The sequence below is a fragment of the Phyllobates terribilis genome, unplaced genomic scaffold (assembly GCF_046119375.1).
Source record: "Phyllobates terribilis strain yellow unplaced genomic scaffold, ASM4611937v1 Scaffold_30__1_contigs__length_15301838, whole genome shotgun sequence".
Classification (NCBI taxonomy): Eukaryota; Metazoa; Chordata; class Amphibia; order Anura; family Dendrobatidae; genus Phyllobates; species Phyllobates terribilis.
Window position 1 is genome coordinate 9,990,437 of NW_027362790.1, and position 25,380 is coordinate 10,015,816.

Consider the following 25,380-nt stretch of genomic DNA (forward strand, 5'->3'; position numbering starts at 1 on the left):
TTTTTGGGTTGGGTTCTCTTTTATAGTCTGCAGGCATTAAATGAAAGAAGTCAGTGTTCCAGCAGAAGGAGACAACGTTTCAGAAAAGGCATTGTAGCAAACCAAAAAAGAAATTTTAAGCGCAGCAGAGTAACCAGCGCACATACCTGTTAGCTCAGGTGAGTTTAAAAGGCTGCTGTTGATAACAAGGGCATTTGCTAAATAGATGGTGTGTGTGCAACAATATACTGAAAGGTCAATTATATTGTGCAGCTTATCTCACCACCTGTAGTTAATTAGGTGAAAGCTCCAAAATGCTTGCCTAATATGTCTGTTTATCCAAAAGGAAGTAAAAAGGGAGAGCTAGAAAGATAGCATTGCATCACATTACATGGCAATGCAATGCACAGTTGCTGAAGTTGAACCAAAATGAGCTTGTAATCTGGCTTCTGCAACTTTGAACATGAAAAATCCAATGAGGAGAAGAAAAGCAAAGCCAAAGAGTCCATCCCAAAATCCGACAAACAAGCAAAATGAACAAAAAACATTGAATTCAATTCTTTCTGATTTTAGAAACTGCATTAAAGAAGGGGTGCAACGGTCCTGGAGATACTGCAATACCAGGTCAATGCGTGGAGTGGACAGAGCAAGCTCTTTTTCCATCTCCCTGTTCTAAAAATCCATTTAATATATGGTCCCCAGATAGGGGACGTATCAGATATTAAACTGATAAGAACAGATACTACACTTGATCTTAGCCAAAAGGCCGAGAAGCGATAACCAGAATTGGTTTCAAACTACGGAGCCACCCAAGGATCCTGAAAAGTCCATTTGTGGAGATGAGCTCCTGGACTCCCGTTAAGAAGACATGTTGTCAACCTCTAGATCCCTTACATGCCTGCACTTTTCGGCTTGCTGCTGCTGCAATCCACGCGTTTTAGATCTGCATAACTCCACCTCTTTAAACACAGCACCTTCACCCCCTGCTGTTCCCACCCGCCTCAACACCGTTGGAAGGGAGGAGAACCAATTAAGGCGGGGGGTGGGGTGGAACGAGCAGCTGTCTACCCTTAGCAGGAGGGCTCCTGATTACATACCTCTCCTGCTGCTGCTGCTGCTGGCTGTCCAGCAGCAGACTGAAGGTGGCTGCTGCTGTGCACAGGTATATAAAGGCTCAGAGCCTATTATGACACGCGCAGCCAGCGTTCCATTGCCACATTCCATCTACTGCAGGCAGGATACCTGGCTGGCTGAATGTCGCTGAGAAGCTCACAGAGACCGCCATAAGCAACAGTTTAACAGAATGCCACAGACTAATCAACCAAACTTTTTGGGTTGGGTTCTCTTTTATAGTCTGCAGGCATTAAATGAAAGAAGTCAGTGTTCCAGCAGAAGGAGACAACGTTTCAGAAAAGGCATTGTAGCAAACCAAAAAAGAAATTTTAAGCGCAGCAGAGTAACCAGCGCACATACCTGTTAGCTCAGGTGAGTTTAAAAGGCTGCTGTTGATAACAAGGGCATTTGCTAAATAGATGGTGTGTGTGCAACAATATACTGAAAGGTCAATTATATTGTGCAGCTTATCTCACCACCTGTAGTTATTTAGGTGAAAGCTCCAAAATGCTTGCCTAATATGTCTGTTTATCCAAAAGGAAGTAAAAAGGGAGAGCTAGAAAGATAGCATTGCATCACATTACATGGCAATGCAATGCACAGTTGCTGAAGTTGAACCAAAATGAGCTTGTAATCTGGCTTCTGCAACTTTGAACATGAAAAATCCAATGAGGAGAAGAAAAGCAAAGCCAAAGAGTCCATCCCAAAATCCGACAAACAAGCAAAATGAACAAAAAACATTGAATTCAATTCTTTCTGATTTTAGAAACTGCATTAAAGAAGGGGTGCACCGGTCCTGGAGATACTGCAATACCAGGTCAATGCGTGGAGTGGACAGAGCAAGCTCTTTTTCCATCTCCCTGTTCTAAAAATCCATTTAATATATGGTCCCCAGATAGGGGACGTATCAGATATTAAACTGATAAGAACAGATACTACACTTGATCTTAGCCAAAAGGCCGAGAAGCGATAACCAGAATTGGTTTCAAACTACGGAGCCACCCAAGGATCCTGAAAAGTCCATTTGTGGAGATGAGCTCCTGGACTCCCGTTAAGAAGACATGTTGTCAACCTCTAGATCCCTTACATGCCTGCACTTTTCGGCTTGCTGCTGCTGCAATCCACGCGTTTTAGATCTGCATAACTCCACCTCTTTAAACACAGCACCTTCACCCCCTGCTGTTCCCACCCGCCTCAACACCGTTGGAAGGGAGGAGAACCAATTAAGGCGGGGGGTGGGGTGGAACGAGCAGCTGTCTACCCTTAGCAGGAGGGCTCCTGATTACATACCTCTCCTGCTGCTGCTGCTGCTGGCTGTCCAGCAGCAGACTGAAGGTGGCTGCTGCTGTGCACAGGTATATAAAGGCTCAGAGCCTATTATGACACGCGCAGCCAGCGTTCCATTGCCACATTCCATCTACTGCAGGCAGGATACCTGGCTGGCTGAATGTCGCTGAGAAGCTCACAGAGACCGCCATAAGCAACAGTTTAACAGAATGCCACAGACTAATCAACCAAACTTTTTGGGTTGGGTTCTCTTTTATAGTCTGCAGGCATTAAATGAAAGAAGTCAGTGTTCCAGCAGAAGGAGACAACGTTTCAGAAAAGGCATTGTAGCAAACCAAAAAAGAAATTTTAAGCGCAGCAGAGTAACCAGCGCACATACCTGTTAGCTCAGGTGAGTTTAAAAGGCTGCTGTTGATAACAAGGGCATTTGCTAAATAGATGGTGTGTGTGCAACAATATACTGAAAGGTCAATTATATTGTGCAGCTTATCTCACCACCTGTAGTTATTTAGGTGAAAGCTCCAAAATGCTTGCCTAATATGTCTGTTTATCCAAAAGGAAGTAAAAAGGGAGAGCTAGAAAGATAGCATTGCATCACATTACATGGCAATGCAATGCACAGTTGCTGAAGTTGAACCAAAATGAGCTTGTAATCTGGCTTCTGCAACTTTGAACATGAAAAATCCAATGAGGAGAAGAAAAGCAAAGCCAAAGAGTCCATCCCAAAATCCGACAAACAAGCAAAATGAACAAAAAACATTGAATTCAATTCTTTCTGATTTTAGAAACTGCATTAAAGAAGGGGTGCACCGGTCCTGGAGATACTGCAATACCAGGTCAATGCGTGGAGTGGACAGAGCAAGCTCTTTTTCCATCTCCCTGTTCTAAAAATCCATTTAATATATGGTCCCCAGATAGGGGACGTATCAGATATTAAACTGATAAGAACAGATACTACACTTGATCTTAGCCAAAAGGCCGAGAAGCGATAACCAGAATTGGTTTCAAACTACGGAGCCACCCAAGGATCCTGAAAAGTCCATTTGTGGAGATGAGCTCCTGGACTCCCGTTAAGAAGACATGTTGTCAACCTCTAGATCCCTTACATGCCTGCACTTTTCGGCTTGCTGCTGCTGCAATCCACGCGTTTTAGATCTGCATAACTCCACCTCTTTAAACACAGCACCTTCACCCCCTGCTGTTCCCACCCGCCTCAACACCGTTGGAAGGGAGGAGAACCAATTAAGGCGGGGGGTGGGGTGGAACGAGCAGCTGTCTACCCTTAGCAGGAGGGCTCCTGATTACATACCTCTCCTGCTGCTGCTGCTGCTGGCTGTCCAGCAGCAGACTGAAGGTGGCTGCTGCTGTGCACAGGTATATAAAGGCTCAGAGCCTATTATGACACGCGCAGCCAGCGTTCCATTGCCACATTCCATCTACTGCAGGCAGGATACCTGGCTGGCTGAATGTCGCTGAGAAGCTCACAGAGACCGCCATAAGCAACAGTTTAACAGAATGCCACAGACTAATCAACCAAACTTTTTGGGTTGGGTTCTCTTTTATAGTCTGCAGGCATTAAATGAAAGAAGTCAGTGTTCCAGCAGAAGGAGACAACGTTTCAGAAAAGGCATTGTAGCAAACCAAAAAAGAAATTTTAAGCGCAGCAGAGTAACCAGCGCACATACCTGTTAGCTCAGGTGAGTTTAAAAGGCTGCTGTTGATAACAAGGGCATTTGCTAAATAGATGGTGTGTGTGCAACAATATACTGAAAGGTCAATTATATTGTGCAGCTTATCTCACCACCTGTAGTTATTTAGGTGAAAGCTCCAAAATGCTTGCCTAATATGTCTGTTTATCCAAAAGGAAGTAAAAAGGGAGAGCTAGAAAGATAGCATTGCATCACATTACATGGCAATGCAATGCACAGTTGCTGAAGTTGAACCAAAATGAGCTTGTAATCTGGCTTCTGCAACTTTGAACATGAAAAATCCAATGAGGAGAAGAAAAGCAAAGCCAAAGAGTCCATCCCAAAATCCGACAAACAAGCAAAATGAACAAAAAACATTGAATTCAATTCTTTCTGATTTTAGAAACTGCATTAAAGAAGGGGTGCACCGGTCCTGGAGATACTGCAATACCAGGTCAATGCGTGGAGTGGACAGAGCAAGCTCTTTTTCCATCTCCCTGTTCTAAAAATCCATTTAATATATGGTCCCCAGATAGGGGACGTATCAGATATTAAACTGATAAGAACAGATACTACACTTGATCTTAGCCAAAAGGCCGAGAATCGATAACCAGAATTGGTTTCAAACTACGGAGCCACCCAAGGATCCTGAAAAGTCCATTTGTGGAGATGAGCTCCTGGACTCCCGTTAAGAAGACATGTTGTCAACCTCTAGATCCCTTACATGCCTGCACTTTTCGGCTTGCTGCTGCTGCAATCCACACGTTTTAGATCTGCATAACTCCACCTCTTTAAACACAGCACCTTCACCCCCTGCTGTTCCCACCCGCCTCAACACCGTTGGAAGGGAGGAGAACCAATTAAGGCGGGGGGTGGGGTGGAACGAGCAGCTGTCTACCCTTAGCAGGAGGGCTCCTGATTACATACCTCTCCTGCTGCTGCTGCTGCTGGCTGTCCAGCAGCAGACTGAAGGTGGCTGCTGCTGTGCACAGGTATATAAAGGCTCAGAGCCTATTATGACACGCGCAGCCAGCGTTCCATTGCCACATTCCATCTACTGCAGGCAGGATACCTGGCTGGCTGAATGTCGCTGAGAAGCTCACAGAGACCGCCATAAGCAACAGTTTAACAGAATGCCACAGACTAATCAACCAAACTTTTTGGGTTGGGTTCTCTTTTATAGTCTGCAGGCATTAAATGAAAGAAGTCAGTGTTCCAGCAGAAGGAGACAACGTTTCAGAAAAGGCATTGTAGCAAACCAAAAAAGAAATTTTAAGCGCAGCAGAGTAACCAGCGCACATACCTGTTAGCTCAGGTGAGTTTAAAAGGCTGCTGTTGATAACAAGGGCATTTGCTAAATAGATGGTGTGTGTGCAACAATATACTGAAAGGTCAATTATATTGTGCAGCTTATCTCACCACCTGTAGTTATTTAGGTGAAAGCTCCAAAATGCTTCCCTAATATGTCTGTTTATCCAAAAGGAAGTAAAAAGGGAGAGCTAGAAAGATAGCATTGCATCACATTACATGGCAATGCAATGCACAGTTGCTGAAGTTGAACCAAAATGAGCTTGTAATCTGGCTTCTGCAACTTTGAACATGAAAAATCCAATGAGGAGAAGAAAAGCAAAGCCAAAGAGTCCATCCCAAAATCCGACAAACAAGCAAAATGAACAAAAAACATTGAATTCAATTCTTTCTGATTTTAGAAACTGCATTAAAGAAGGGGTGCACCGGTCCTGGAGATACTGCAATACCAGGTCAATGCGTGGAGTGGACAGAGCAAGCTCTTTTTCCATCTCCCTGTTCTAAAAATCCATTTAATATATGGTCCCCAGATAGGGGACGTATCAGATATTAAACTGATAAGAACAGATACTACACTTGATCTTAGCCAAAAGGCCGAGAAGCGATAACCAGAATTGGTTTCAAACTACGGAGCCACCCAAGGATCCTGAAAAGTCCATTTGTGGAGATGAGCTCCTGGACTCCCGTTAAGAAGACATGTTGTCAACCTCTAGATCCCTTACATGCCTGCACTTTTCGGCTTGCTGCTGCTGCAATCCACGCGTTTTAGATCTGCATAACTCCACCTCTTTAAACACAGCACCTTCACCCCCTGCTGTTCCCACCCGCCTCAACACCGTTGGAAGGGAGGAGAACCAATTAAGGCGGGGGGTGGGGTGGAACGAGCAGCTGTCTACCCTTAGCAGGAGGGCTCCTGATTACATACCTCTCCTGCTGCTGCTGCTGCTGGCTGTCCAGCAGCAGACTGAAGGTGGCTGCTGCTGTGCACAGGTATATAAAGGCTCAGAGCCTATTATGACACGCGCAGCCAGCGTTCCATTGCCACATTCCATCTACTGCAGGCAGGATACCTGGCTGGCTGAATGTCGCTGAGAAGCTCACAGAGACCGCCATAAGCAACAGTTTAACAGAATGCCACAGACTAATCAACCAAACTTTTTGGGTTGGGTTCTCTTTTATAGTCTGCAGGCATTAAATGAAAGAAGTCAGTGTTCCAGCAGAAGGAGACAACGTTTCAGAAAAGGCATTGTAGCAAACCAAAAAAGAAATTTTAAGCGCAGCAGAGTAACCAGCGCACATACCTGTTAGCTCAGGTGAGTTTAAAAGGCTGCTGTTGATAACAAGGGCATTTGCTAAATAGATGGTGTGTGTGCAACAATATACTGAAAGGTCAATTATATTGTGCAGCTTATCTCACCACCTGTAGTTATTTAGGTGAAAGCTCCAAAATGCTTGCCTAATATGTCTGTTTATCCAAAAGGAAGTAAAAAGGGAGAGCTAGAAAGATAGAATTGCATCACATTACATGGCAATGCAATGCACAGTTGCTGAAGTTGAACCAAAATGAGCTTGTAATCTGGCTTCTGCAACTTTGAACATGAAAAATCCAATGAGGAGAAGAAAAGCAAAGCCAAAGAGTCCATCCCAAAATCCGACAAACAAGCAAAATGAACAAAAAACATTGAATTCAATTCTTTCTGATTTTAGAAACTGCATTAAAGAAGGGGTGCACCGGTCCTGGAGATACTGCAATACCAGGTCAATGCGTGGAGTGGACAGAGCAAGCTCTTTTTCCATCTCCCTGTTCTAAAAATCCATTTAATATATGGTCCCCAGATAGGGGACGTATCAGATATTAAACTGATAAGAACAGATACTACACTTGATCTTAGCCAAAGGGCCGAGAAGCGATAACCAGAATTGGTTTCAAACTACGGAGCCACCCAAGGATCCTGAAAAGTCCATTTGTGGAGATGAGCTCCTGGACTCCCGTTAAGAAGACATGTTGTCAACCTCTAGATCCCTTACATGCCTGCACTTTTCGGCTTGCTGCTGCTGCAATCCACGCGTTTTAGATCTGCATAACTCCACCTCTTTAAACACAGCACCTTCACCCCCTGCTGTTCCCACCCGCCTCAACACCGTTGGAAGGGAGGAGAACCAATTAAGGCGGGGGGGTGGGGTGGAACGAGCAGCTGTCTACCCTTAGCAGGAGGGCTCCTGATTACATACCTCTCCTGCTGCTGCTGCTGCTGGCTGTCCAGCAGCAGACTGAAGGTGGCTGCTGCTGTGCACAGGTATATAAAGGCTCAGAGCCTATTATGACACGCGCAGCCAGCGTTCCATTGCCACATTCCATCTACTGCAGGCAGTATACCTGGCTGGCTGAATGTCGCTGAGAAGCTCACAGAGACCGCCATTAGCAACAGTTTAACAGAATGCCACAGACTAATCAACCAAACTTTTTGGGTTGGGTTCTCTTTTATAGTCTGCAGGCATTAAATGAAAGAAGTCAGTGTTCCAGCAGAAGGAGACAACGTTTCAGAAAAGGCATTGTAGCAAACCAAAAAAGAAATTTTAAGCGCAGCAGAGTAACCAGCGCACATACCTGTTAGCTCAGGTGAGTTTAAAAGGCTGCTGTTGATAACAAGGGCATTTGCTAAATAGATGGTGTGTGTGCAACAATATACTGAAAGGTCAATTATATTGTGCAGCTTATCTCACCACCTGTAGTTATTTAGGTGAAAGCTCCAAAATGCTTGCCTAATATGTCTGTTTATCCAAAAGGAAGTAAAAAGGGAGAGCTAGAAAGATAGCATTGCATCACATTACATGGCAATGCAATGCACAGTTGCTGAAGTTGAACCAAAATGAGCTTGTAATCTGGCTTCTGCAACTTTGAACATGAAAAATCCAATGAGGAGAAGAAAAGCAAAGCCAAAGAGTCCATCCCAAAATCCGACAAACAAGCAAAATGAACAAAAAACATTGAATTCAATTCTTTCTGATTTTAGAAACTGCATTAAAGAAGGGGTGCACCGGTCCTGGAGATACTGCAATACCAGGTCAATGCGTGGAGTGGACAGAGCAAGCTCTTTTTCCATCTCCCTGTTCTAAAAATCCATTTAATATATGGTCCCCAGATAGGGGACGTATCAGATATTAAACTGATAAGAACAGATTTTTTCTTTTTTTTTTTCTTCGAAAGCCCGAATTCGTGTACAAAACCCGAGTGCGCTTAAAAAAGTGACAAGTGCCACAAAAAAAGTGCACTAGGATGCTGGTCTTCTTGAAACCCTCTCCAAAAGGAGAAGGGTCCCCCAAACCATTCCCCGTCCCTCCGAGCCAAAAGGCCACAGCGAGGAACAGGGACAAAAAGCCACCTCCAGCCGAAGCCAGAGGCGACCCAATCTTACCCCCAGCACCTGCCCGAGTTCTCACCCGAGCAAGGCACTGGGAGCCAAAGACTGTGCTCCCCTCCCGGAAGAGGGGAGCCAACAACGCTCTCCTCCCGAAAGAGGAGAGCCAGGGGGGTTCAGGGGGGAGCGGAACCTGATGGCCACACACTCCCCCCCTAGACCTGCCAAGAGAGGAACCCGTAAGGGAACCGCATCCCGACAAAATCCTAGTAGGACGTGACACACGTGAATAAGTGGACACACAGTGACAAAGAAATTAAATAAATAGTGAAGGTTTCACAGTATAATACTGCCCGGACCTTCGACCGGGAATTGAAAAATTCCCCATCCTAAGGCCAGAAGGCCCAGAATAAGGGTGTGTGCGAAGAAAGAAAATTTGAAGTGCTTGTGCAAATGTGCCATAAACTCAAGTGGGGTTCCCAATCCCAGTGAGTTAAGGCACCCCAGGGTCACCACTCCTGGGGCACTTCACACTTCGGGCTTTCGATCTTCCCCGGCCCAATGGCGTCGATCCTGGGGGGCCATGCTTTCCACCAGATGACTATATTAGCCACCTGGCCTACTAACAAGCGCCTAAACCCCAGTGTGCATAATGTATCAATCTACTAGGGCGGCCAACATCCAAAACCGCCTTTTCGAAAGATACTACACTTGATCTTAGCCAAAAGGCCGAGAAGCGATAACCAGAATTGTTTCAAACTACGGAGCCACCCAAGGATCCTGAAAAGTCCATTTGTGGAGATGAGCTCCTGGACTCCCGTTAAGAAGACATGTTGTCAACCTCTAGATCCCTTACATGCCTGCACTTTTCGGCTTGCTGCTGCTGCAATCCACGCGTTTTAGATCTGCATAACTCCACCTCTTTAAACACAGCACCTTCACCCCCTGCTGTTCCCACCCGCCTCAACACCGTTGGAAGGGAGGAGAACCAATTAAGGCGGGGGGTGGGGTGAAACGAGCAGCTGTCTACCCTTAGCAGGAGGGCTCCTGATTACATACCTTTCCTGCTGCTGCTGCTGCTGGCTGTCCAGCAGCAAACTGAAGGTTGCTGCTGCTGTGCACAGGTATATAAAGGCTCAGAGCCTATTATGACACGCGCAGCCAGCGTTCCATTGCCACATTCCATCTACTGCAGGCAGGATACCTGGCTGGCTGAATGTCGCTGAGAAGCTCACAGAGACCGCCATAAGCAACAGTTTAACAGAATGCCACAGACTAATCAACCAAACTTTTTGGGTTGGGTTCTCTTTTATAGTCTGCAGGCATTAAATGAAAGAAGTCAGTGTTCCAGCAGAAGGAGACAACGTTTCAGAAAAGGCATTGTAGCAAACCAAAAAAGAAATTTTAAGCGCAGCAGAGTAACCAGCGCACATACCTGTTAGCTCAGGTGAGTTTAAAAGGCTGCTGTTGATAACAAGGGCATTTGCTAAATAGGTGGTGTGTGTGCAACAATATACTGAAAGGTCAATTATATTGTGCAGCTTATCTCACCACCTGTAGTTATTTAGGTGAAAGCTCCAAAATGCTTGCCTAATATGTCTGTTTATCCAAAAGGAAGTAAAAAGGGAGAGCTAGAAAGATAGCATTGCATCACATTACATGGCAATGCAATGCACAGTTGCTGAAGTTGAACCAAAATGAGCTTGTAATCTGGCTTCTGCAACTTTGAACATGAAAAATCCAATGAGGAGAAGAAAAGCAAAGCCAAAGAGTCCATCCCAAAATCCGACAAACAAGCAAAATGAACAAAAAACATTGAATTCAATTCTTTCTGATTTTAGAAACTGCATTAAAGAAGGGGTGCACCGGTCCTGGAGATACTGCAATACCAGGTCAATGCGTGGAGTGGACAGAGCAAGCTCTTTTTCCATCTCCCTGTTCTAAAAATCCATTTAATATATGGTCCCCAGATAGGGGACGTATCAGATATTAAACTGATATGAACAGATTTTTTTTTTTTTTTTTTTTTTCCAAACACTCAGAAATTAAGTTTTATAATCTTAAATCATATATCACTAAACTCAAGATTTTAGTTCCATCATCGTGTTTAGATATTATATTTATATTTTTTCATTTGAATTAATATATATAAAGTTAAACATAACAATTCCTTTACAGTTTCAACAGTTTCCAAACAAATCACAACTGACTTTACTTCACCCGGTTTCCCAAACTAAATATCCCCTTTTTCTCTTTTACTTTCCTCCCAACAAAACCCCTTAACTTCTTTTCTTCCTCCTCATGCTCTAACCGCATCTGTTCCCAATCATACTCTTCCTCATCATCTCTGAAAGTCACCACCTTCTCCAAAACTTTACCCTTTTCCTCTTTTACTTCTTTCTTTTCATCAGATACTTTCCTTGATCCACAATTTTCCTGTACCGTTACCTTTTTCTTCACCTTTAAACTTTCAACTTCTTTTCCCTGCTTATTCTCCTCTATAATTATCGCATCAACTTCCTTCTTCATTTTATCACCAATATCTTCCTTTTGTCCTCCAAAGTTCTTTTCAAAAGTTCCTTTGCTGCTTTCCATGTAACAATACCCAGAACTCCCGTTTACCATAATCCTCCCATTATGCAAATTTTCTTCTCCTGTTGTCCACACCAAAAAACGTCTCTTTCCGTTCCAAATACCAACTTTGTTCCTGTATAATTTCTGAAACTTTACCATCTTACATTTAGATTCCAAAAAAACCATTATCTCCTCTATTTCCACAAACGGATTGTCCATGTAAATTATCACACTCTTCGGTTTCCCCATGAATGATGCACTTACTCCAATTTTCCCAGAATCCTCTTCACTCCAGCATTTGAAAAAATGAATGCACTTTTCCTCAGAAACTAGAGTCACATCACAAACTTTACCTTGCTTTATTTCTTGCATACAGTAGATATCCTTCTCCAAAACTTCATGTTTCCTCAAAATTTCCAGAATCCATTTTTCTTCCAAAAAAGTTTCTTCCGTCTCCCGTTTCACAAAAAAACGTAAGCATCTCTTCTTTTTCCAAAACTCCATCTCAACAATCCGTTTTCCTTCCGTTTTTCCTTTTAATCCTCCAAATGTTGCCACCACAGCTATGTGTGGCGACAGTTACCCCCCACAGCTATGTGTGGTGACAAGGTGATCGCCTCTCGTTGCCCAGGGACTAATCCGACTCCCTAATAGCAGCAGGGGGGTTTAGCTCCACCGAAGAGTGTAGCGATCCCCCCAGGGCCAAGGAGCCGGGTACCCCAAGCACCTCCCAGTCAAGACCAAGGCAGCAACCGCTAGATCACTGCACTTGATCTTAGCCAAAAGGCCGAGAAGCGATAACCAGAATTGGTTTCAAACTACGGAGCCACCCAAGGATCCTGAAAAGTCCATTTGTGGAGATGAGCTCCTGGACTCCCGTTAAGAAGACATGTTGTCAACCTCTAGATCCCTTACATGCCTGCACTTTTCGGCTTGCTGTTGCTGCAATCCACGCGTTTTAGATCTGCATAACTCCACCTCTTTAAACACAGCACCTTCACCCCCTGCTGTTCCCACCCGCCTCAACACCGTTGGAAGGGAGGAGAACCAATTAAGGCGGGGAGTGGGGTGGAACGAGCAGCTGTCTACCCTTAGCAGGAGGGCTCCTGATTACATACCTCTCCTGCTGCTGCTGCTGCTGGCTGTCCAGCAGCAGACTGAAGGTGGCTGCTGCTGTGCACAGGTATATAAAGGCTCAGAGCCTATTATGACACGCGCAGCCAGCGTTCCATTGCCACATTCCATCTACTGCAGGCAGGATACCTGGCTGGCTGAATGTCACTGAGAAGCTCACAGAGACCGCCATAAGCAACAGTTTAACAGAATGCCACAGACTAATCAACCAAACTTTTTGGGTTGGGTTCTCTTTCATAGTCTGCAGGCATTAAATGAAAGAAGTCAGTGTTCCAGCAGAAGGAGACAACGTTTCAGAAAAGGCATTGTAGCAAACCAAAAAAGAAATTTTAAGCGCAGCAGAGTAACCAGCGCACATACCTGTTAGCTCAGGTGAGTTTAAAAGGCTGCTGTTGATAACAAGGGCATTTGCTAAATAGATGGTGTGTGTGCAACAATATACTGAAAGGTCAATTATATTGTGCAGCTTATCTCACCACCTGTAGTTATTTAGGTGAAAGTTCCAAAATGCTTGCCTAATATGTCTGTTTATCCAAAAGGAAGTAAAAAGGGAGAGCTAGAAAGATAGCATTGCATCACATTACATGGCAATGCAATGCACAGTTGCTGAAGTTGAACCAAAATGAGCTTGTAATCTGGCTTCTGCAACTTTGAACATGAAAAATCCAATGAGGAGAAGAAAAGCAAAGCCAAAGAGTCCATCCCAAAATCCGACAAACAAGCAAAATGAACAAAAAACATTGAATTCAATTCTTTCTGATTTTAGAAACTGCATTAAAGAAGGGGTGCACCGGTCCTGGAGATACTGCAATACCAGGTCAATGCGTGGAGTGGACAGAGCAAGCTCTTTTTCCATCTCCCTGTTCTAAAAATCCATTTAATATATGGTCCCCAGATAGGGGACGTATCAGATATTAAACTGATAAGAACAGATTTTTTTTTTTTTTTTTTTTCTTTTTTTTTTTTTTAGCCCGAATTCGTGTACAAAACCCGAGTGCGCTTAAAAAAGTGACAAGTGCCACAAAAAAAGTGCACTAGGATGCTGGTCTTCTTGAAACCCTCTCCAAAAGGAGAAGGGTCCCCCAAACCATTCCCCGTCCCTCCGAGCCAAAAGGCCACAGCGAGGAACAGGGACAAAAAGCCACCTCCAGCCGAAGCCAGAGGTGACCCAATCTTACCCCCAGCACCTGCCCGAGTTCTCACCCGAGCAAGGCACTGGGAGCCAAAGACTGTGCTCCCCTCCCGGAAGAGGGGAGCCAACAACGCTCTCCTCCCGAAAGAGGAGAGCCAGGGGGGTTCAGGGGGGAGCGGAACCTGATGGCCACACACTCCCCCCCTAGACCTGCCAAGAGAGGAACCCGTAAGGGAACCGCATCCCGACAAAATCCTAGTAGGACGTGACACACGTGAATAAGTGGACACACAGTGACAAAGAAATTAAATAAATAGTGAAGGTTTCACAGTATAATACTGCCCGGACCTTCGACCGGGAATTGAAAAATTCCCCATCCTAAGGCCAGAAGGCCCGGAATAAGGGTGTGTGCGAAGAAAGAAAATTTGAAGTGCTTGTGCAAATGTGCCATAAACTCAAGTGGGGTTCCCAATCCCAGTGAGTTAAGGCACCCCAGGGTCACCACTCCTGGGGCACTTCACACTTCGGGCTTTCGATCTTCCCCGGCCCAATGGCGTCGATCCTGGGGGGCCATGCTTTCCACCAGATGAATATATTAGCCACCTGGCGTACTAACAAGCGCCTAAACCCCAGTGTGCATAATGTATCAATCTACTAGGGCGGCCAACATCCAAAACCGCCTTTTCAAAAGATACTACACTTGATCTTAGCCAAAAGGCCGAGAAGCGATAACCAGAATTGGTTTCAAACTACGGAGCCACCCAAGGATCCTGAAAAGTCCATTTGTGGAGATGAGCTCCTGGACTCCCGTTAAGAAGACATGTTGTCAACCTCTAGATCCCTTACATGCCTGCACTTTTCGGCTTGCTGCTGCTGCAATCCACGCGTTTTAGATCTGCATAACTCCACCTCTTTAAACACAGCACCTTCACCCCCTGCTGTTCCCACCCGCCTCAACACCGTTGGAAGGGAGGAGAACCAATTAAGGCGGGGGGTGGGGTGGAACGAGCAGCTGTCTACCCTTAGCAGGAGGGCTCCTGATTACATACCTCTCCTGCTGCTGCTGCTGCTGGCTGTCCAGCAGCAGACTGAAGGTGGCTGCTGCTGTGCACAGGTATATAAAGGCTCAGAGCCTATTATGACACGCGCAGCCAGCGTTCCATTGCCACATTCCATCTACTGCAGGCAGGATACCTGGCTGGCTGAATGTCGCTGAGAAGCTCACAGAGACCGCCATAAGCAACAGTTTAACAGAATGCCACAGACTAATCAACCAAACTTTTTGGGTTGGGTTCTCTTTTATAGTCTGCAGGCATTAAATGAAAGAAGTCAGTGTTCCAGCAGAAGGAGACAACGTTTCAGAAAAGGCATTGTAGCAAACCAAAAAAGAAATTTTAAGCGCAGCAGAGTAACCAGCGCACATACCTGTTAGCTCAGGTGAGTTTAAAAGGCTGCTGTTGATAACAAGGGCATTTGCTAAATAGATGGTGTGTGTGCAACAATATACTGAAAGGTCAATTATATTGTGCAGCTTATCTCACCACCTGTAGTTATTTAGGTGAAAGCTCCAAAATGCTTGCCTAATATGTCTGTTTATCCAAAAGGAAGTAAAAAGGGAGAGCTAGAAAGATAGCATTGCATCACATTACATGGCAATGCAATGCACAGTTGCTGAAGTTGAACCAAAATGAGCTTGTAATCTGGCTTCTGCAACTTTGAACATGAAAAATCCAATGAGGAGAAGAAAAGCAAAGCCAAAGAGTCCATCCCAAAATCCGACAAACAAGCAAAATGAACAAAAAACATTGAATTCAATTCTTTCTGATTTTAGAAACTGCATTAAAGAAGGGGTGCACCGGTCCTGGAGATACTGCAATACCAGGTCAATGCGTGGAGTGGACAGAGCAAGCTCTTTTTCCATCTCCCTGTTCTAAAAATCCATTTAATATATGGTCCCCAGATAGGGGACGTATCAGATATTAAACTGATATGAACAGATTTTTTTTTTTTTTTTTTTTTTCCAAACACTCAGAAATTAAGTTTTATAATCTTAAATCATATATCACTAAACTCAAGATTTTAGTTCCATCATCGTGTTTAGATATTATATTTATATTTTTTCATTTGAATTAATATATATAAAGTTAAACATAACAATTCCTTTACAGTTTCAACAGTTTCCAAACAAATCACAACTGACTTTACTTCACCCGGTTTCCCAAACTAAATATCCCCTTTTTCTCTTTTACTTTCCTCCCAACAAAACCCCTTAACTTCTTTTCTTCCTCCTCATGCTCTAACCGCATCTGTTCCCAATCATACTCTTCCTCATCATCTCTGAAAGTCACCACCTTCTCCAAAACTTTACCCTTTTCCTCTTTTACTTCTTTCTTTTCATCAGATACTTTCCTTGATCCACAATTTTCCTGTACCGTTACCTTTTTCTTCACCTTTAAACTTTCAACTTCTTTTCCCTGCTTATTCTCCTCTATAATTATCGCATCAACTTCCTTCTTCATTTTATCACCAATATCTTCCTTTTGTCCTCCAAAGTTCTTTTCAAAAGTTCCTTTGCTGCTTTCCATGTAACAATACCCAGAACTCCCGTTTACCATAATCCTCCCATTATGCAAATTTTCTTCTCCTGTTGTCCACACCAAAAAACGTCTCTTTCCGTTCCAAATACCAACTTTGTTCCTGTATAATTTCTGAAACTTTACCATCTTACATTTAGATTCCAAAAAAACCATTATCTCCTCTATTTCCACAAACGGATTGTCCATGTAAATTATCACACTCTTCGGTTTCCCCATGAATGATGCACTTACTCCAATTTTCCCAGAATCCTCTTCACTCCAGCATTTGAAAAAATGAATGCACTTTTCCTCAGAAACTAGAGTCACATCACAAACTTTACCTTGCTTTATTTCTTGCATACAGTAGATATCCTTCTCCAAAACTTCATGTTTCCTCAAAATTTCCAGAATCCATTTTTCTTCCAAAAAAGTTTCTTCCGTCTCCCGTTTCACAAAAAAACGTAAGCATCTCTTCTTTTTCCAAAACTCCATCTCAACAATCCGTTTTCCTTCCGTTTTTCCTTTTAATCCTCCAAATGTTGCCACCACAGCTATGTGTGGCGACAGTTACCCCCCACAGCTATGTGTGGTGACAAGGTGATCGCCTCTCGTTGCCCAGGGACTAATCCGACTCCCTAATAGCAGCAGGGGGGTTTAGCTCCACCGAAGAGTGTAGCGATCCCCCCAGGGCCAAGGAGCCGGGTACCCCAAGCACCTCCCAGTCAAGACCAAGGCAGCAACCGCTAGATCACTGCACTTGATCTTAGCCAAAAGGCCGAGAAGCGATAACCAGAATTGGTTTCAAACTACGGAGCCACCCAAGGATCCTGAAAAGTCCATTTGTGGAGATGAGCTCCTGGACTCCCGTTAAGAAGACATGTTGTCAACCTCTAGATCCCTTACATGCCTGCACTTTTCGGCTTGCTGTTGCTGCAATCCACGCGTTTTAGATCTGCATAACTCCACCTCTTTAAACACAGCACCTTCACCCCCTGCTGTTCCCACCCGCCTCAACACCGTTGGAAGGGAGGAGAACCAATTAAGGCGGGGAGTGGGGTGGAACGAGCAGCTGTCTACCCTTAGCAGGAGGGCTCCTGATTACATACCTCTCCTGCTGCTGCTGCTGCTGGCTGTCCAGCAGCAGACTGAAGGTGGCTGCTGCTGTGCACAGGTATATAAAGGCTCAGAGCCTATTATGACACGCGCAGCCAGCGTTCCATTGCCACATTCCATCTACTGCAGGCAGGATACCTGGCTGGCTGAATGTCACTGAGAAGCTCACAGAGACCGCCATAAGCAACAGTTTAACAGAATGCCACAGACTAATCAACCAAACTTTTTGGGTTGGGTTCTCTTTCATAGTCTGCAGGCATTAAATGAAAGAAGTCAGTGTTCCAGCAGAAGGAGACAACGTTTCAGAAAAGGCATTGTAGCAAACCAAAAAAGAAATTTTAAGCGCAGCAGAGTAACCAGCGCACATACCTGTTAGCTCAGGTGAGTTTAAAAGGCTGCTGTTGATAACAAGGGCATTTGCTAAATAGATGGTGTGTGTGCAACAATATACTGAAAGGTCAATTATATTGTGCAGCTTATCTCACCACCTGTAGTTATTTAGGTGAAAGTTCCAAAATGCTTGCCTAATATGTCTGTTTATCCAAAAGGAAGTAAAAAGGGAGAGCTAGAAAGATAGCATTGCATCACATTACATGGCAATGCAATGCACAGTTGCTGAAGTTGAACCAAAATGAGCTTGTAATCTGGCTTCTGCAACTTTGAACATGAAAAATCCAATGAGGAGAAGAAAAGCAAAGCCAAAGAGTCCATCCCAAAATCCGACAAACAAGCAAAATGAACAAAAAACATTGAATTCAATTCTTTCTGATTTTAGAAACTGCATTAAAGAAGGGGTGCACCGGTCCTGGAGATACTGCAATACCAGGTCAATGCGTGGAGTGGACAGAGCAAGCTCTTTTTCCATCTCCCTGTTCTAAAAATCCATTTAATATATGGTCCCCAGATAGGGGACGTATCAGATATTAAACTGATAAGAACAGATTTTTTTTTTTTTTTTTTTTCTTTTTTTTTTTTTTAGCCCGAATTCGTGTACAAAACCCGAGTGCGCTTAAAAAAGTGACAAGTGCCACAAAAAAAGTGCACTAGGATGCTGGTCTTCTTGAAACCCTCTCCAAAAGGAGAAGGGTCCCCCAAACCATTCCCCGTCCCTCCGAGCCAAAAGGCCACAGCGAGGAACAGGGACAAAAAGCCACCTCCAGCCGAAGCCAGAGGTGACCCAATCTTACCCCCAGCACCTGCCCGAGTTCTCACCCGAGCAAGGCACTGGGAGCCAAAGACTGTGCTCCCCTCCCGGAAGAGGGGAGCCAACAACGCTCTCCTCCCGAAAAAGGAGAGCCAGGGGGGTTCAGGGGGGAGCGGAACCTGATGGCCACACACTCCCCCCCTAGACCTGCCAAGAGAGGAACCCGTAAGGGAACCGCATCCCGACAAAATCCTAGTAGGACGTGACACACGTGAATAAGTGGACACACAGTGACAAAGAAATTAAATAAATAGTGAAGGTTTCACAGTATAATACTGCCCGGACCTTCGACCGGGAATTGAAAAATTCCCCATCCTAAGGCCAGAAGGCCCGGAATAAGGGTGTGTGCGAAGAAAGAAAATTTGAAGTGCTTGTGCAAATGTGCCATAAACTCAAGTGGGGTTCCCAATCCCAGTGAGTTAAGGCACCCCAGGGTCACCACTCCTGGGGCACTTCACACTTCGGGCTTTCGATCTTCCCCGGCCCAATGGCGTCGATCCTGGGGGGCCATGCTTTCCACCAGATGAATATATTAGCCACCTGGCGTACTAACAAGCGCCTAAACCCCAGTGTGCATAATGTATCAATCTACTAGGGCGGCCAACATCCAAAACCGCCTTTTCAAAAGATACTACACTTGATCTTAGCCAAAAGGCCGAGAAGCGATAACCAGAATTGGTTTCAAACTACGGAGCCACCCAAGGATCCTGAAAAGTCCATTTGTGGAGATGAGCTCCTGGACTCCCGTTAAGAAGACATGTTGTCAACCTCTAGATCCCTTACATGCCTGCACTTTTCGGCTTGCTGCTGCTGCAATCCACGCGTTTTAGATCTGCATAACTCCACCTCTTTAAACACAGCACCTTCACCCCCTGCTGTTCCCACCCGCCTCAACACCGTTGGAAGGGAGGAGAACCAATTAAGGCGGGGGGTGGGGTGGAACGAGCAGCTGTCTACCCTTAGCAGGAGGGCTCCTGATTACATACCTCTCCTGCTGCTGCTGCTGCTGGCTGTCCAGCAGCAGACTGAAGGTGGCTGCTGCTGTGCACAGGTATATAAAGGCTCAGAGCCTATTATGACACGCGCAGCCAGCGTTCCATTGCCACATTCCATCTACTGCAGGCAGGATACCTGGCTGGCTGAATGTCGCTGAGAAGCTCACAGAGACCGCCATAAGCAACAGTTTAACAGAATGCCACAGACTAATCAACCAAACTTTTTGGGTTGGGTTCTCTTTTATAGTCTGCAGGCATTAAATGAAAGAAGTCAGTGTTCCAGCAGAAGGAGACAACGTTTCAGAAAAGGCATTGTAGCAAACCAAAAAAGAAATTTTAAGCGCAGCAGAGTAACCAGCGCACATACCTGTTAGCTCAGGTGAGTTTAAAAGGCTGCTGTTGATAACAAGGGCATTTGCTAAATAGATGGTGTGTGTGCAACAATATACTGAAAGGTCAATTATATTGTGCAGCTTATCTCACCACCTGTAGTTATTTAGGTGAAAGCTCCAAAATGCTTGCCTAATATGTCTGTTTATCCAAAAGGAAGTAAAAATGGAGAGCTAGAAAGATAGCATTGCATCACATTACATGGCAATGCAATGCACAGTTGCTGAAGTTGAACCAAAATGAGCTTGTAATCTGGCTTCTGCAACTTTGAACATGAAAAATCCAATGAGGAGAAGAAAAGCAAAGCCAAAGAGTCCATCCCAAAATCCGACAAACAAGCAAAATGAACAAAAAACATTGAATTCAATTCTTTCTGATTTTAGAAACTGCATTAAAGAAGGGGTGCACCGGTCCTGGAGATACTGCAATACCAGGTCAATGCGTGGAGTGGACAGAGCAAGCTCTTTTTCCATCTCCCTGTTCTAAAAATCCATTTAATATATGGTCCCCAGATAGGGGACGTATCAGATATTAAACTGATAAGAACAGATACTACACTTGATCTTAGCCAAAAGGCCGAGAAGCGATAACCAGAATTGGTTTCAAACTACGGAGCCACCCAAGGATCCTGAAAAGTCCATTTGTGGAGATGAGCTCCTGGACTCCCGTTAAGAAGACATGTTGTCAACCTCTAGATCCCTTACATGCCTGCACTTTTCGGCTTGCTGCTGCTGCAATCCACGCGTTTTAGATCTGCATAACTCCACCTCTATAAACACAGCACCTTCACCCCCTGCTGTTCCCACCCGCCTCAACACCGTTGGAAGGGAGGAGAACCAATTAAGGCGGGGGGTGGGGTGGAACAAGCAGCTGTCTACCCTTAGCAGGAGGGCTCCTGATTACATACCTCTCCTGCTGCTGCTGCTGCTGGCTGTCCAGCAGCAGACTGAAGGTGGCTGCTGCTGTGCACAGGTATATAAAGGCTCAGAGCCTATTATGACACGCGCAGCCAGCGTTCCATTGCCACATTCCATCTACTGCAGGCAGGATACCTGGCTGGCTGAATGTCGCTGAGAAGCTCACAGAGACCGCCATAAGCAACAGTTTAACAGAATGCCACAGACTAATCAACCAAACTTTTTGGGTTGGGTTCTCTTTTATAGTCTGCAGGCATTAAATGAAAGAAGTCAGTGTTCCAGCAGAAGGAGACAACGTTTCAGAAAAGGCATTGTAGCAAACCAAAAAAGAAATTTTAAGCGCAGCAGAGTAACCAGCGCACATACCTGTTAGCTCAGGTGAGTTTAAAAGGCTGCTGTTGATAACAAGGGCATTTGCTAAATAGATGGTGTGTGTGCAACAATATACTGAAAGGTCAATTATATTGTGCAGCTTATCTCACCACCTGTAGTTATTTAGGTGAAAGCTCCAAAATGCTTGCCTAATATGTCTGTTTATCCAAAAGGAAGTAAAAAGGGAGAGCTAGAAAGATAGCATTGCATCACATTACATGGCAATGCAATGCACAGTTGCTGAAGTTGAACCAAAATGAGCTTGTAATCTGGCTTCTGCAACTTTGAACATGAAAAATCCAATGAGGAGAAGAAAAGCAAAGCCAAAGAGTCCATCCCAAAATCCGACAAACAAGCAAAATGAACAAAAAACATTGAATTCAATTCTTTCTGATTTTAGAAACTGCATTAAAGAAGGGGTGCACCGGTCCTGGAGATACTGCAATACCAGGTCAATGCGTGGAGTGGACAGAGCAAGCTCTTTTTCCATCTCCCTGTTCTAAAAATCCATTTAATATATGGTCCCCAGATAGGGGACGTATCAGATATTAAACTGATAAGAACAGATACTACACTTGATCTTAGCCAAAAGGCCGAGAAGCGATAACCAGAATTGGTTTCAAACTACGGAGCCACCCAAGGATCCTGAAAAGTCCATTTGTGGAGATGAGCTCCTGGACTCCCGTTAAGAAGACATGTTGTCAACCTCTAGATCCCTTACATGCCTGCACTTTTCGGCTTGCTGCTGCTGCAATCCACGCGTTTTAGATCTGCATAACTCCACCTCTTTAAACACAGCACCTTCACCCCCTGCTGTTCCCACCCGCCTCAACACCGTTGGAAGGGAGGAGAACCAATTAAGGCGGTGGGTGGGGTGGAACGAGCAGCTGTCTACCCTTAGCAGGAGGGCTCCTGATTACATACCTCTCCTGCTGCTGCTGCTGCTGGCTGTCCAGCAGCAGACTGAAGGTGGCTGCTGCTGTGCACAGGTATATAAAGGCTCAGAGCCTATTATGACACGCGCAGCCAGCGTTCCATTGCCACATTCCATCTACTGCAGGCAGGATACCTGGCTGGCTGAATGTCGCTGAGAAGCTCACAGAGACCGCCATAAGCAACAGTTTAACAGAATGCCACAGACTAATCAACCAAACTTTTTGGGTTGGGTTCTCTTTTATAGTCTGCAGGCATTAAATGAAAGAAGTCAGTGTTCCAGCAGAAGGAGACAACGTTTCAGAAAAGGCATTGTAGCAAACCAAAAAAGAAATTTTAAGCGCAGCAGAGTAACCAGCGCACATACCTGTTAGCTCAGGTGAGTTTAAAAGGCTGCTGTTGATAACAAGGGCATTTGCTAAATAGATGGTGTGTGTGCAACAATATACTGAAAGGTCAATTATATTGTGCAGCTTATCTCACCACCTGTAGTTATTTAGGTGAAAGCTCCAAAATGCTTGCCTAATATGTCTGTTTATCCAAAAGGAAGTAAAAAGGGAGAGCTAGAAAGATAGCATTGCATCACATTACATGGCAATGCAATGCACAGTTGCTGAAGTTGAACCAAAATGAGCTTGTAATCTGGCTTCTGCAACTTTGAACATGAAAAATCCAATGAGGAGAAGAAAAGCAAAGCCAAAGAGTCCATCCCAAAATCCGACAAACAAGCAAAATGAACAAAAAACATTGAATTCAATTCTTTCTGATTTTAGAAACTGCATTAAAGAAGGGGTGCACCGGTCCTGGAGATACTGCAATACCAGGTCAATGCGTGGAGTGGACAGAGCAAGCTCTTTTTCCATCTCCCTGTTCTAAAAATCCATTTAATATATGGTCCGCAGATAGGGGACGTATCAGATATTAAACTGATAAGAACAGATACTACACTTGATCTTAGCCAAAAGGCCGAGAAGCGATAACCAGAATTGGTTTCAAACTACGGAGCCACCCAAGGATCCTGAAAAGTCCATTTGTGGAGATGAGCTCCTGGACTCCCGTTAAGAAGACATGTTGTCAACCTCTAGATCCCTTACATGCCTGCACTTTTCGGCTTGCTGCTGCTGCAATCCACGCGTTTTAGATCTGCATAACTCCACCTCTTTAAACACAGCACCTTCACCCCCTGCTGTTCCCACCCGCCTCAACACCGTTGGAAGGGAGGAGAACCAATTAAGGCGGGGGGTGGGGTGGAACGAGCAGCTGTCTACCCTTAGCAGGAGGGCTCCTGATTACATACCTCTCCTGCTGCTGCTGCTGCTGGCTGTCCAGCAGCAGACTGAAGGTGGCTGCTGGTGTGCACAGGTATATAAAGGCTCAGAGCCTATTATGACACGCGCAGCCAGCGTTCCATTGCCACATTCCATCTACTGCAGGCAGGATACCTGGCTGGCTGAATGTCGCTGAGAAGCTCACAGAGACCGCCATAAGCAACAGTTTAACAGAATGCCACAGACTAATCAACCAAACTTTTTGGGTTGGGTTCTCTTTTATAGTCTGCAGGCATTAAATGAAAGAAGTCAGTGTTCCAGCAGAAGGAGACAACGTTTCAGAAAAGGCATTGTAGCAAACCAAAAAAGAAATTTTAAGCGCAGCAGAGTAACCAGCGCACATACCTGTTAGCTCAGGTGAGTTTAAAAGGCTGCTGTTGATAACAAGGGCATTTGCTAAATAGATGGTGTGTGTGCAACAATATACTGAAAGGTCAATTATATTGTGCAGCTTATCTCACCACCTGTAGTTATTTAGGTGAAAGCTCCAAAATGCTTGCCTAATATGTCTGTTTATCCAAAAGGAAGTAAAAAGGGAGAGCTAGAAAGATAGCATTGCATCACATTACATGGCAATGCAATGCACAGTTGCTGAAGTTGAACCAAAATGAGCTTGTAATCTGGCTTCTGCAACTTTGAACATGAAAAATCCAATGAGGAGAAGAAAAGCAAAGCCAAAGAGTCCATCCCAAAATCCGACAAACAAGCAAAATGAACAAAAAACATTGAATTCAATTCTTTCTGATTTTAGAAACTGCATTAAAGAAGGGGTGCACCGGTCCTGGAGATACTGCAATACCAGGTCAATGCGTGGAGTGGACAGAGCAAGCTCTTTTTCCATCTCCCTGTTCTAAAAATCCATTTAATATATGGTCCGCAGATAGGGGACGTATCAGATATTAAACTGATAAGAACAGATACTACACTTGATCTTAGCCAAAAGGCCGAGAAGCGATAACCAGAATTGGTTTCAAACTACGGAGCCACCCAAGGATCCTGAAAAGTCCATTTGTGGAGATGAGCTCCTGGACTCCCGTTAAGAAGACATGTTGTCAACCTCTAGATCCCTTACATGCCTGCACTTTTCGGCTTGCTGCTGCTGCAATCCACGCGTTTTAGATCTGCATAACTCCACCTCTTTAAACACAGCACCTTCACCCCCTGCTGTTCCCACCCGCCTCAACACCGTTGGAAGGGAGGAGAACCAATTAAGGCGGGGGGTGGGGTGGAACGAGCAGCTGTCTACCCTTAGCAGGAGGGCTCCTGATTACATACCTCTCCTGCTGCTGCTGCTGCTGGCTGTCCAGCAGCAGACTGAAGGTGGCTGCTGGTGTGCACAGGTATATAAAGGCTCAGAGCCTATTATGACACGCGCAGCCAGCGTTCCATTGCCACATTCCATCTACTGCAGGCAGGATACCTGGCTGGCTGAATGTCGCTGAGAAGCTCACAGAGACCGCCATAAGCAACAGTTTAACAGAATGCCACAGACTAATCAACCAAACTTTTTGGGTTGGGTTCTCTTTTATAGTCTGCAGGCATTAAATGAAAGAAGTCAGTGTTCCAGCAGAAGGAGACAACGTTTCAGAAAAGGCATTGTAGCAAACCAAAAAAGAAATTTTAAGCGCAGCAGAGTAACCAGCGCACATACCTGTTAGCTCAGGTGAGTTTAAAAGGCTGCTGTTGATAACAAGGGCATTTGCTAAATAGATGGTGTGTGTGCAACAATATACTGAAAGGTCAATTATATTGTGCAGCTTATCTCACCACCTGTAGTTATTTAGGTGAAAGCTCCAAAATGCTTGCCTAATATGTCTGTTTATCCAAAAGGAAGTAAAAAGGGAGAGCTAGAAAGATAGCATTGCATCACATTACATGGCAATGCAATGCACAGTTGCTGAAGTTGAACCAAAATGAGCTTGTAATCTGGCTTCTGCAACTTTGAACATGAAAAATCCAATGAGGAGAAGAAAAGCAA

The 25,380-nt window shown here is 44.8% G+C and overlaps 13 non-coding genes and 5 pseudogenes across 13 annotated transcripts; all 18 read right to left on the reverse strand.

Annotated features, from left to right (window-relative positions):
- Nucleotides 1-566: 566 nt before the first annotated feature.
- LOC141179550 (U2 spliceosomal RNA) lies at nucleotides 567-757 on the reverse strand. Its single transcript, XR_012255554.1, has one exon. It is a non-coding gene; the product is annotated as a U2 spliceosomal RNA (small nuclear RNA).
- A 1,115-nt stretch (nucleotides 758-1,872) lies between these two features.
- Nucleotides 1,873-2,063, reverse strand: LOC141180430 (U2 spliceosomal RNA). The gene has a single exon (XR_012256176.1). It is a non-coding gene; the product is annotated as a U2 spliceosomal RNA (small nuclear RNA).
- A 1,115-nt stretch (nucleotides 2,064-3,178) lies between these two features.
- On the reverse strand, nucleotides 3,179-3,369 carry LOC141180431 (U2 spliceosomal RNA). The gene has a single exon (XR_012256177.1). It is a non-coding gene; the product is annotated as a U2 spliceosomal RNA (small nuclear RNA).
- A 1,115-nt stretch (nucleotides 3,370-4,484) lies between these two features.
- Nucleotides 4,485-4,675, reverse strand: LOC141179492 (U2 spliceosomal RNA). The gene has a single exon (XR_012255502.1). It is a non-coding gene; the product is annotated as a U2 spliceosomal RNA (small nuclear RNA).
- A 1,115-nt stretch (nucleotides 4,676-5,790) lies between these two features.
- LOC141180432 (U2 spliceosomal RNA) lies at nucleotides 5,791-5,981 on the reverse strand. Its single transcript, XR_012256178.1, has one exon. It is a non-coding gene; the product is annotated as a U2 spliceosomal RNA (small nuclear RNA).
- Nucleotides 5,982-7,096: 1,115 nt separating this feature from the next.
- On the reverse strand, nucleotides 7,097-7,287 carry LOC141179489 (U2 spliceosomal RNA). The gene has a single exon (XR_012255500.1). It is a non-coding gene; the product is annotated as a U2 spliceosomal RNA (small nuclear RNA).
- Nucleotides 7,288-8,403: 1,116 nt separating this feature from the next.
- Nucleotides 8,404-8,589, reverse strand: LOC141179912 (U2 spliceosomal RNA). The gene has a single exon (XR_012255846.1). It is a non-coding gene; the product is annotated as a U2 spliceosomal RNA (small nuclear RNA).
- A 794-nt stretch (nucleotides 8,590-9,383) lies between these two features.
- Nucleotides 9,384-9,475, reverse strand: LOC141180060 (U2 spliceosomal RNA; annotated as a pseudogene).
- A 1,114-nt stretch (nucleotides 9,476-10,589) lies between these two features.
- LOC141179958 (U2 spliceosomal RNA) lies at nucleotides 10,590-10,783 on the reverse strand. The gene has a single exon (XR_012255875.1). It is a non-coding gene; the product is annotated as a U2 spliceosomal RNA (small nuclear RNA).
- A 2,439-nt stretch (nucleotides 10,784-13,222) lies between these two features.
- LOC141179917 (U2 spliceosomal RNA) lies at nucleotides 13,223-13,452 on the reverse strand (annotated as a pseudogene).
- A 760-nt stretch (nucleotides 13,453-14,212) lies between these two features.
- LOC141180057 (U2 spliceosomal RNA) lies at nucleotides 14,213-14,304 on the reverse strand (annotated as a pseudogene).
- A 1,115-nt stretch (nucleotides 14,305-15,419) lies between these two features.
- Nucleotides 15,420-15,613, reverse strand: LOC141179960 (U2 spliceosomal RNA). Its single transcript, XR_012255877.1, has one exon. It is a non-coding gene; the product is annotated as a U2 spliceosomal RNA (small nuclear RNA).
- A 2,439-nt stretch (nucleotides 15,614-18,052) lies between these two features.
- Nucleotides 18,053-18,282, reverse strand: LOC141179918 (U2 spliceosomal RNA; annotated as a pseudogene).
- Nucleotides 18,283-19,042: 760 nt separating this feature from the next.
- On the reverse strand, nucleotides 19,043-19,134 carry LOC141180059 (U2 spliceosomal RNA; annotated as a pseudogene).
- A 1,115-nt stretch (nucleotides 19,135-20,249) lies between these two features.
- Nucleotides 20,250-20,440, reverse strand: LOC141180433 (U2 spliceosomal RNA). The gene has a single exon (XR_012256179.1). It is a non-coding gene; the product is annotated as a U2 spliceosomal RNA (small nuclear RNA).
- Nucleotides 20,441-21,555: 1,115 nt separating this feature from the next.
- On the reverse strand, nucleotides 21,556-21,746 carry LOC141180434 (U2 spliceosomal RNA). The gene has a single exon (XR_012256180.1). It is a non-coding gene; the product is annotated as a U2 spliceosomal RNA (small nuclear RNA).
- Nucleotides 21,747-22,861: 1,115 nt separating this feature from the next.
- LOC141179614 (U2 spliceosomal RNA) lies at nucleotides 22,862-23,052 on the reverse strand. Its single transcript, XR_012255612.1, has one exon. It is a non-coding gene; the product is annotated as a U2 spliceosomal RNA (small nuclear RNA).
- Nucleotides 23,053-24,167: 1,115 nt separating this feature from the next.
- On the reverse strand, nucleotides 24,168-24,358 carry LOC141179615 (U2 spliceosomal RNA). The gene has a single exon (XR_012255613.1). It is a non-coding gene; the product is annotated as a U2 spliceosomal RNA (small nuclear RNA).
- Between the last annotated feature and the right edge of the window lie 1,022 nt (nucleotides 24,359-25,380).